Below are 10,866 nucleotides of genomic sequence, written 5' to 3'. Positions count from 1 at the left end.
CTCCTGGATTGGAAGAATTAACATCATTAAAAATCTCAGTGTTCAATGGTTTGCATATGAACAGCTAAGTAATCCATTGTTCACAAACTTCAGTAAATGATAGCCAGTCACACAGCCTTGGGTCCCTGATACCCTGGACAAGAAGAATCAGACAGTTGTCCAGTTGTGAGGAGCCATTGGAAAACAGACAGACATATTTGCAATGGCGAGATAATCCACAACATCATTAAAAATCTCAGTGTTCAATGGTTTGCATATGAACAGCTAAGTAATCCATTGTTCACAAACTTCAGTAAATGATAGCCAGTCACACAGCCTTGGGTCCCTGATACCCTGGACAAGAAGAATCAGACAGTTGTCCAGTTGTGAGGAGCCATTGGAAAACAGACAGACATATTTGCAATGGCGAGATAATCCACAAGCATGTGAATTCAATGGGAGCAGAAACACGGGTCAAGAGAGACTAAGAGAAGCGGAGACCACTCAAGTTACCCCTTAGAAATATAGAAAGACATTTCAAAAGCCAGGATATGCCTACAGCGGTAGTACAGACATTATTAACTTCTCATTAAAATGTGTTTCCAGTCTTCCAGATATTGGTAACACAAATGGTGAGTAAACCATAAACATGAGAAGTAAGCCTATGCTACATAACATTTTGTTGGCTCTATTTAATTGTTGAATTCCAGGTGGTTGTTCAAGGTTTTTTGTTTGGCTTCCTATCCATCTTGAATTGCATAAAAATAGCTCTATGACCTCATTTAATTCTCACAAGTCTATATAATAGGGATTGGTATCTCCATGTTACAGAAGAGAAAATTTGGTTCAAAAGTTAAGAGTCACATAGATAATAAGAGACAGAGTCAGGGATTGAACCCACACCTACCCGGCTCTAAGACCTGTTCTTATCCTATCTTTTGAAATGAGCTAAAAATAAAAATAAAAATTTAAAAAGGAGATGTACTCTTTCTGGAAAGAAAACCAGTGATGTTCCCTCTCAATGAACCTCTGGCCCTGAGAGGAAGTGGGTCTGTGAGATGGAGGGCTTCGTGCAGACCTGTCCTTCAAGAAAGACTCTGAGCCCTACAGGGCTCATGGATCAGGAAGAGAACTCTGCATCTTTCCTGTAACATCCAGGATACCCCAAACAAGCTGGAGTACCCCTAATGCAGGCAGGGCGGGAAGGAGTTTAGCAATGTGGTCAAGGTCATCTTGGGGCCCACCCAGTGTAGACCTGGGTTCGGATCTGACAGCAACATACTCTTCCTTGTGTCTCTGTTTCCTCCTCTGAAAAGTGGGTGTGAGGATGAAATGAGATCATGTAACGAGGCTGCCTGGCATATTTGCTTCACATACAGCTGGTGATGAAGGGGATGAGCGAGAGCATCACCACTCCCACTGAGGTAAACAGAAGTGCCCTGGGTCCTTGCATGTGGACGCTGCTTTCTTGGAGTTAAAATTCCTCATCGTGTTTGGTTCAGGAGTCTTTGTAAGGGGGTAGCCAACGTCTTTCCAGTGCGATTTTTATCTCCTGATTTGGGGTGAGGACTAGAGGCGAGAAAACCTGCTGAAGATAAACTGAGTCCTTCAGGTTATGTCGGGAAGGATGGTCAAAGGGGCCGGTTACTATTGGCTGTTTTCCTACACCCTATTGGTTTACACCCTATTGGTTTAAACTGTACAACTGTTTAAGGAACAGTGACTCTAAATACTGTATCCTCCCAAAGGACCAAGGACACAGGGGGGAAATATTGTCTGAGTGTGTAGCATTGCTTTTGCTGACTTAGGACATCACAGCAAAATCCACACTAATTGATGTAAAAGAAACAAATGAACATCCCTATGTAGGTCACGAAGAGGATGAGAAAAGTGACGCCTATTTGCTATCTCACTGACAAAGACACACACAGACCACGCAGACACTCTGCCGGCTTCTAGGTGTGTTTAACTACTTGGAAAAACACTGCATTTTGAGCAGATCCCTCTGTCTGCCGCAGGCCACGCTTTGCCACCTGGGAACACAGCTGCTGCTGTGGATTCCAGCAGGGCACTCAGAGCACGTCAGTGCCGCGCAGACGTCACAGAACGTGGGGGCAACGGGGGGAGCCTCCTCGACAGCTGGACGCCCATGGAGCCGTCGCATCCCCAAAGGGTTAAAGCACAGTGACACGTAAAGGGGGAGGGAGGAGGATGCTGGGGAAATAACGACTTTTCACCGCGCATGGTACTTCTAGAAGGTCGCTACTGTAATAGAATTAGGGGGCCACTTGATTATGGCTCTGAAAGTAATCTTATTTACTTTCCCAGTCAACACATACACACAGGCGGTGAGAGCAATCAGCGGCCGCACTTGTTAGCGCACTGATTAAATATGTTGTCACCTAACTCTGAACTAATTAACGGAAATTGAAGCTGTGTTTGCATTAGTCAACGTGGCATCCACTTTCACTGAGGCTTCGGAGCTTGTTTCCTCTTTCCTCTGCCATCTTCTTTCAGGTCACTTTCCCTTTTCACCAGTCCTTTCACCCAGCGTTACCAAATCCAGCTAGAGCTATCGTTGAATCTTTGGGGTGGGCTGTTCATAATAGCTCTTCACATCTCTTCCTATCTGACTGTGGAAGAGCAGCACTAGAGAACCATAGAAGCCAGAAATAGAAAACTAATTAATATACATTTTAAAAGGGTGCCTCTATTTGCACGTGGGCCTATGAATTGTTAAATTAAATTTACTGGGATGACATTGGTTAATAAGATTATCTAAGTTTCAAGTGTTCAGTCCCATCACACATCATCTGTAGATTGCATTGTGTGCTCACCACCCGAAGTCTCCATCCATACCCATGGATTTGACCCCTGTCCCTTCTGCATCCTTCCCCCAACCGCCGGCCCCTCTGGTAACCACCATACTCTTGTCTGTGTCTGTGAGTTTCTTTGTTTTATTTGTTCATTTGTTGCTTTCTGTTCACTGTTCCACATATGAGTGAAATCACATGATTCTTGTGCCTTTCTGTCTGATTTATTTTGCTTAGCATGAATTTGACCTTAAAGGCAAGGGAAGTAAAAGCAAAAATGAAGTCAATAGAAGTAAACCTATGGGTGAGCTTAACAGGATCGCATCAAGCCACTGACCTGTGACATTACCTGCCTCTCAAATCAGTGTCCGGGAGTATCCTGGCCAATGGCATTGCCCCTATCTGCACCCCTGCATTCAATAACCCCATGACCCCCAGGCTGAGTACCCTAACGTTGATCTATTTCCAGAAGCAGGTGGATGTCAGTAGGTGGTTGTCCCCCAAATGCTCGCTAGCTCTGAAATAGTGTGGGTTCCTTGGTTTATTCCTTATGCTGGTGAAAAAGCGACTTCAGGGCCTTGGGGGCCCAAAATAGAAAGCTCTCAAAGGGCTTCAAAGGAACAGAAGGGGGAAAAAGAAAGATCTAGAATGAAAGTTGAACTGCCTTGCTGTACCAAACCCACTTCACCAAGGTTACTTTCCCAAATGAGAAAAGATCAGCACTTTGTATTTCTATGATGCTTTTAACTTTTCCAGTTCTGACCTATTTTATCCATGGAATCCAGGAGCTGGCTTTTATAAATGATAAGGGCATAAGTGATCCTGGGGTGCTTGCTTTGTGAGGTTCCCAGCCAAAAAAAGCTGTCGAGATTAATTAAAGCAAAAGTGTCCAGAAGAGCATGAAACCAGTGCCGATCAGGCAGACTGTGGGTGATCAGGGGAAGGCAGAGCCTGGCATTCAGAGGGTTGCGAAGTCCACAGTTTAAGTCGTGTAATAGCGATTCTAAGCAGGACTAACTGCCTTGGACCTGCTGGAACCACTTTTAGCCAGGACTGACTGATGTAGTTTTCATAACACCCAGCAACCAAACCAGTAAACAAAAGGTTTTTCAACACCAGTGGGTTAGATTGACTTTAAACTCAATGCCTGTATCTTCTCTAATTTTGGAAATTATACACCCAGGAGACAGGCAATCTGGGACCAAAATTGGATCCAGTAATGCTTGTGGATTTTTAAAAATACAAAATAATAATAATAATAATAGGCTACATACATAGCACAGAATATGAAGTGGAGAATAAAATCAGGACAGATAGTGGGCAACACACCCACTGTATAAGGTTCGTTTTTAAAGAATTGCTAGTCTATGCAAGAGTAAAGGAGTACTTTGGGCAAGTTGCTGGACGAGGTGTTTCTCTAAGATCCCTTGCAACTTTAATAATTCTGTGAGGAATCCTTGAAAATGTGGTTTATCAGCATCTCCATCTATGGTAGCAGGTAGTCTTTTACTTTGTCAGTAACTCACAGAAAATAGAATGACCAGTTTATAACAATAGGAAGGAGCTAAGGGTATGATCTGTAATCTTTATCTCAATAAAGCTGTAAGGGAGGAGGAAGGAAAGAAGGAAGGAAAGAGGAAGGAAGGAAGGAAGGAAGGAAGGAAGGAAGGAAGGAAGGAAGGAAGGAAGGAAAGGAAGGAAAGGAAGGAAATCATTTCTCCTGGGCCATCAAATCCATTCTTATACTTTGATTGGATACAGAGTCTCTCAGAATTTTCCATGAGCTCCCAGACACAGTCCCAGCTCACTCAGTTGGCTGGGCCCTTGTTAGCTGCCAACTTAATCCATCAAATGCTTTAACTGCAAGCCCTGGAGAGCTGAGGCAGCCAAAGGTATCGGCCTCTCGGGCCTGACTGAGGAGACAGCCCCTCAATAGCTGTGGAGACATGGCCCAGGATTGCTTTTTCACTAAAAGGATGTAATTGCTAATGTAGTTATTGACTTGATGGATCTGTCCCAGCTCAGCTGATTTCATTAGGGCTGCTTCCTGGGCCATTTTAGGATGAAATTTCCGAGGTACCTTACTACCAAAAAAATAAATAAATAAAAATAAGAAATGCCCGTCTTCCTTTTATCCTTTTTTTCAACATATCATTGAAATTGATTCAGGTTTTTTTAAGGGCTCACAAGGCCCTAAGCACTAGCTAATCCATGGCTGTAATCCCTCAGCACGTCATACCGTAAATATGCCTCCAGGTGAACAAGGAAACGGCGTCCATCCTTGGTCCCTGAGATGCCCGTGGAAAGCTTTGCTGCTTTCCCGAGTCAGTTACTTCAGGGCACTGATGGTCCATTGACCTCTTACGCAGCGGCTCCATCACTTCCTTGTTCATCAAAATTGGGCCCATGTCGCCAAAGAGCAGATGTAGCCAGAAGCCTTGGATCTTCCTTTCGTGGGGGCTGAGTTTTGAAATCATTTCTCAGTTGCCACTTAGGAGATCACACACACCCCTTCTTCCTCATCTGTTGGCCAAAGAAAGTTGCCAGGGATAATACGTAGTCATCAAAAGCGCCTCTCAAATCCAAGTCTGAAGGATGTTCCCCAAACAGCCTTGCAAGGATGGATTCTTCAGAGATGGCAGATTGCTTGGATCAAATTGTAGGAATGAAACTATTCATTATCACTCTAAAGATAGTATTTCTTGGAAGGGGCAAAGAAACCGAAATAAAACAGAACCCATGTACAAACTGCATGACTGTGAAGTACACATTCTCGGGAAGGAATGGCAGCGCCCACGGGCGTGTGAAATAGTGTGAGTGAAGGGGTCACCGCCATGCGTCCCCCCAGCCTCTGCTGCTGTAATTAACGTGGTGTGAGCCCTCCACTAGAAACTAGTGCTGGGATTTTCAGAGGTTTATGACTCAACCATAAAAATTCACTCTCAGCTGAGAGCTGGCAGGAGGCAATGAAACTTGGGAACACAATATTTGTACAGAAAATCATGTCAGCTCTTTTGAGGTTACAGAGACTTTTTTTTTTTAGTTTTCATGCTCACCGAATGCAAATAAATCTGCTTTATATACAAACTAGGGGCCTGGTGCATGGATTTGTGGGTCCCTCGGCCTGGCCTGCAGGAATCGGGCTGAAACTGGCTCTCCAACATCTCCCGAGGGGTCCTGGGTTGCAAGAGAGCGGTTCTTGCGTGACGTACCCCGGAATTGGGCTCCCTCCTCTTTGGTTCCAGGTGCATCACCCGAGAACCACAGCTGCCAAGTCACCATAGCTCGGCAGCTCCTGCATTGAGCATCTGCCCCCTGGTAGTCAGTGTGTGTCATAGCTACCGGTCAGATGGTCGAACGGTTGGATGGTTGCTTAGTCTTTTATATATATGGATTCGCCATGAGCTTACAGAATTTCAATAATCGATAATATTTAAAGCTCTACAATATTTCTTTTTGTACCTCTTCCTGCCCCTCAGTAGACGTTTTTGATGCAAGTATTGGGGCTTGACAGAATTTGAGTTGGAAGAAAGCACAAGAGGACAACAGATCCTTTGCTTTTTTCCATGAAATTTCCCTGCTGATACTTCCTTCCTTCCCCTACTTCCTTCTGCACATGATTGATAAGTCAAGACTAATTTCTTCCTTGGATTTCTCAAGAATTCTTTAAAACAAAACAACAACAAAAAAAAAACCACCTGCAACACTTCCAGGGAGGTGGCAATATCTATTCTTGTTGGAAATGAAAGAGAATTCTATCATGTTTAATAAATCGTCTCGAGAAGAATCTGTGGTAAGGAGGGCAATGTGATTGGTGCCTCAAAGGCCATTAATCCAAAGAGTTGGGCCTTAGCCAGTTTGGCTCAGCAGATAGAGTATCAGCCCACAGACTGAAGGGTCCTGGGTTTGATTCCAATCAAGGATATGGAGCATGCAGGAGGCAGCCAATAGATGATTCTCATCATTGATGTTTCTATCTCTCTCTCCCTCTCTGAAATCAATAAAAATATATATATATTTTTAAAAAGAGTTGGTGTGGCTGATTTCGATGGAAAAAACATCTTCTCCCTTTGGGGGAGATGAAGTGATGGGTCAGAAGGATGGATGTGTATTTCAGGTACAGGAGTTACAAACCTATTCCTACAGTGGTTTCTTTCGATAAAGCCCTTCTAAGGTCACACATCTTTAGATATCATTTGCTTCCTATAAGCTGTCACTTTATGAAGATCTTAAAAACTCTGAAGATCCATTGAACTCGAAAGTCCCTTCCTTGAAAGCCAACAAATGGTTTTAACAACAAAAAGATAAATGTCTTCTTATTAATGTTTCTTGCTCCATCCTTGTAAAAACAAAACAAAACTGTAAAGAAAGCCAGTCCTGAATCTGTCCTCGGATGAACTGTCCATCTTTCTCTATCAAACATGCTCTTTTAATTCCATCGGTTAAAAATAATTTGGACAGTGACGGATATAGTATGAAAATTCTTCAGAGAAAACTTATGCTAATTACTTTGAAAGATGAGTGAATTAGACAGCGGTCACCAACAGGTGGTCCGTGGACCACTGGTGATCCGTGAGGTCCAAACGGTTGGCAACCGCTGAATTAGAAGAAATGAGATCAAGTGGCCATTTAACCAGCATGCATTGTCTATCAGGCAGTTGGGTGGGCATTTGACATTTTGTATATTGTGCTTAAGGAGCCAAAAAAACTCCAGTGGAAGCTGATGCTTTCTCTAAGAGGTTAAAAGGGCCTACATCACAGGAGCAGAGGGCGATGAATGGAAGTGCCCGATCAGACTACCGTTCCACGTTGCCAACGAAGAATGCCCTTTCTTACATGCTCGCGAGTATGCATTATGAATGCACCAAATCCACAGGCGGGAGGCGTAGGCCGTCCTCAGAAAGCACCTGGGAGAAATTAACCCCCACACCAAGTCGATCAGGCCATAAGCTTCCTAGTGGAGTGATGTATGCCCTCCCAATAATGGGGAGGTCAATGAAGGAGAAGTGCTCTTACACGCTGGCTCCCTTCGTAAAAGCTGAATATCTGTCTCCAAGTGGCAGAGTTCCATCGTGACTCACAGTGTTTTAAAAGTTGAGCTTCCTCTCCCAGGAGAAGGGTGGAATATTCCAGGTGATCAGAAGAAAAATTGGAGGAAACTGAAGGAGTTTTGGCTTGGGGTGCAGCAGGCAAGAAAAATGTTTCCAACGAGCCGTGTGAAGGACTCACCTTGTAGGGCAGAGAGGAGACACAGCAGCCCGCAGGACAAGTAGGAGCTCTGTGATCAGAGGTGGAACGATTCAGTGTGACATGGCTCTGACTTTGGAGCCAAGACCACCAACAGAGCGCCCTTGGCAAGCTGCACTCAGACTCCTTGCTCGAAGGACAGGATGGACCGCGAACCGGAGTGTGCAGACACTGCTCATTGGCTATGGGATGTCCAGCCATGTCAGCACACCCAGAAAGGAACCCTGTCGACCTGGCCCTCTCAAAATGTACTGGGCAGGGACGGAAAATGAAGGTGGTTCTAAAAACCAGGGGGAAACCCTGCCCAGGGAGGAGTCTTTGAAACAGCAAAAATATTTTTCCTGCAGAATGACATGAGTCTGTGGTGGTGGTTGTTGTCTTCTGTTTTTCAATGTGTTTACAATAATTTGCTGAATGAAAATATGGGCTTCATATTTTCCCTTTAATATTCTTTTTCTAAATGGAAAAGGGTACTGGATCCAAGACTGTATTTTGAGCACTTTTTACTTTCATTTCAATCTGAAAGTTTGGACAAAGAAGAATTGAGGTAGATACAGCCTCCTTGCATTCTGAATTTTCTCTCATCATCCCCCAACTGATATAACGTTTTTCCAAGTAAATTATTTGTGAGATAATTATGCACAAATAAATCAAAAATACTTTTATGTCTTTTACAGTCTTTGTATTCATGAATCAATTTAGATTTGGGATGATTTATATTTTGATGTTCAATCCATAATTAGGGCATTTGTAGATTTGTAGACAAGCTCTTCATAGATCTTTGATGTTTCATGAATATCAGCAAGGAGAAATTATCATTAATTATCTGTGCCTGAAACTGTTCAGTTTATCTTGACTGAAAATAAAAGCTGCTCAAAGTGCTAAACTCTCTACTAGCACAACTTCCCTGAGTCTAATCTGTCCTCCTCCCTTAGGCTCACAACGTCTTAGAAGCTGGAAAGGAAGAGTGTGCAGGTATGAGCATGGTTCTGCCCACTGTGATAGATGCCTTGTCCATGGTCTATGCTGGACATTGAACTTGAGGTTCCTCTTCCCTGTCCTGGATCACATACCCCACAGGTATCTGTACACTCATGAATATCCTCCACTCCATTCACTCTCTGTCCCATCTCCCTGTTCTCTTCATGGAACTCGCAACCATCTGAAAATGCATTGTTTTCTTTGTGTATAGTCTGTTCCTATAAACCATTAAAAGAAAGTTCCATGAGAGTGAACTCCGTCAGCCCTGCTACCACTACATCTGAGTGCTTAGAATGGGGGCTGTCATTGAGGATTACATGACTTTTAAATGGATGTGTGGAGACCTTGAAGCAGCCAAGGTAAAAGCACTAGGGCTGTGACATGAGATGGAAGGAGATAATGTTGTAAAATAAATAGGGGTTGTGGCCAGGTGGGTAAGCAGAGAGCAGAACTGTGAAGCATGTAAAGGAAGGTTGGGCTTTATCCAAAAGTAATGAAAAGGAATAAGCCTTAAGCAGCTGTGTTATACCATCCAATATGTGATTTGAAAACACTGTTCTAGCTGGAGTGTAGAGAATGGATTGAGGATCAAAACTGGAAGAAGAGTAGCCTGTATTGAAGAATTTCACAGTTGTCCATATGAGAAATGACAGTCTCTTGGACAGGGTGGAGGCCATGGCAATAGAGAAGAGCAATTGGATTTTAAAAGTATTTGAGTGATGTCACTGAGTTGATGTCATGGATAATTGGATATAGCAAGTGAAGAGAGAGAAGACAGTGTTGATTCCAGCCTTGAGCCATAGATGAATGATGGAGCCATTGCTTACACAGGGAAATCACAGGAGACAGAGATCACATTCGCTGTACAGGGTGACAGTTCAGTGACAGTATGGACCGGGGAGGACTCAGACTTTCCAGTGGATAAGTCTACTGGGCAGATGGGCATACATGTCTACAGCTTAGGTAGTTAGGCTAGAGGTAAACACATTTAGGAGGGATCTGCATTTCTGTTGGTTATCGTTGGTTGGTTGGTTAGTTGGTTGGTTTTGTTGTCACTGTATATTGAGAAAACTCTGGAGTCGAACTGCCTAAATTTAAATCCTGGGTCCCCACCACTTTTGTTGAGTGATCTTGGCCACATTACTTGTTACCTGTAGTTTTCTCATCTGCAAAATAAAGTTAATAAAAGGACCCACCTTGCAGGATGGTTTTGAAGGTGAGATGAGACAAAGGAGGTAATATGCATAAAACATGGCCTTGTGTAGAGTAAGCTCTTATTAGAAGACAATAATAATTAGCCATTTTGGCATTTCATAAAGGCCACCAAATTCTTGGATTGTTGTTAAACAAAGGGATAATGCAGAGCCAACAGATCCTCACAGGTTACATTTGTGCTCTATGGTCATCCAAGCAAAGATCATATAGTTCGATCTTCAGCAACTGTGATACCTTAGCTCCTATTTGCAGGTCGATGCCTTTGATTGTTATAGCAGGTATTGACACCATTTTTTTACACGTTAGTCCTTGTTTATCCTGGTCGGCAGATTATCGTTCGGTGATCTTTGCTTAGTAGTTACTGGAACACACATATGCATTGTACTAGTAAGGAAGCACTGATAGGAATTAAAGCTACTTCTCCTAAATTCTGTCGTAATTATTTTTCCTGACTAATCAATGAAAAAGCATTCAAATTGTAATATGATGCTTCCCTGAGGCCTTTGCTGAAACTTGCCACTGAGTAAGCGGTTCCCTTTCTACCTGTAATAGATGACATATGTCTAAAAGCATAAGTAACTTGATCAGCTGTCATTATCTTGCTCGTCTCCTTCATCACAAGACACTGTGG

The sequence above is a fragment of the Myotis brandtii genome, unplaced genomic scaffold, assembly GCF_000412655.1.
Source record: "Myotis brandtii unplaced genomic scaffold, ASM41265v1 scaffold131, whole genome shotgun sequence".
Classification (NCBI taxonomy): Eukaryota; Metazoa; Chordata; class Mammalia; order Chiroptera; family Vespertilionidae; genus Myotis; species Myotis brandtii.
This window is presented reverse-complemented; position numbering follows the sequence as displayed.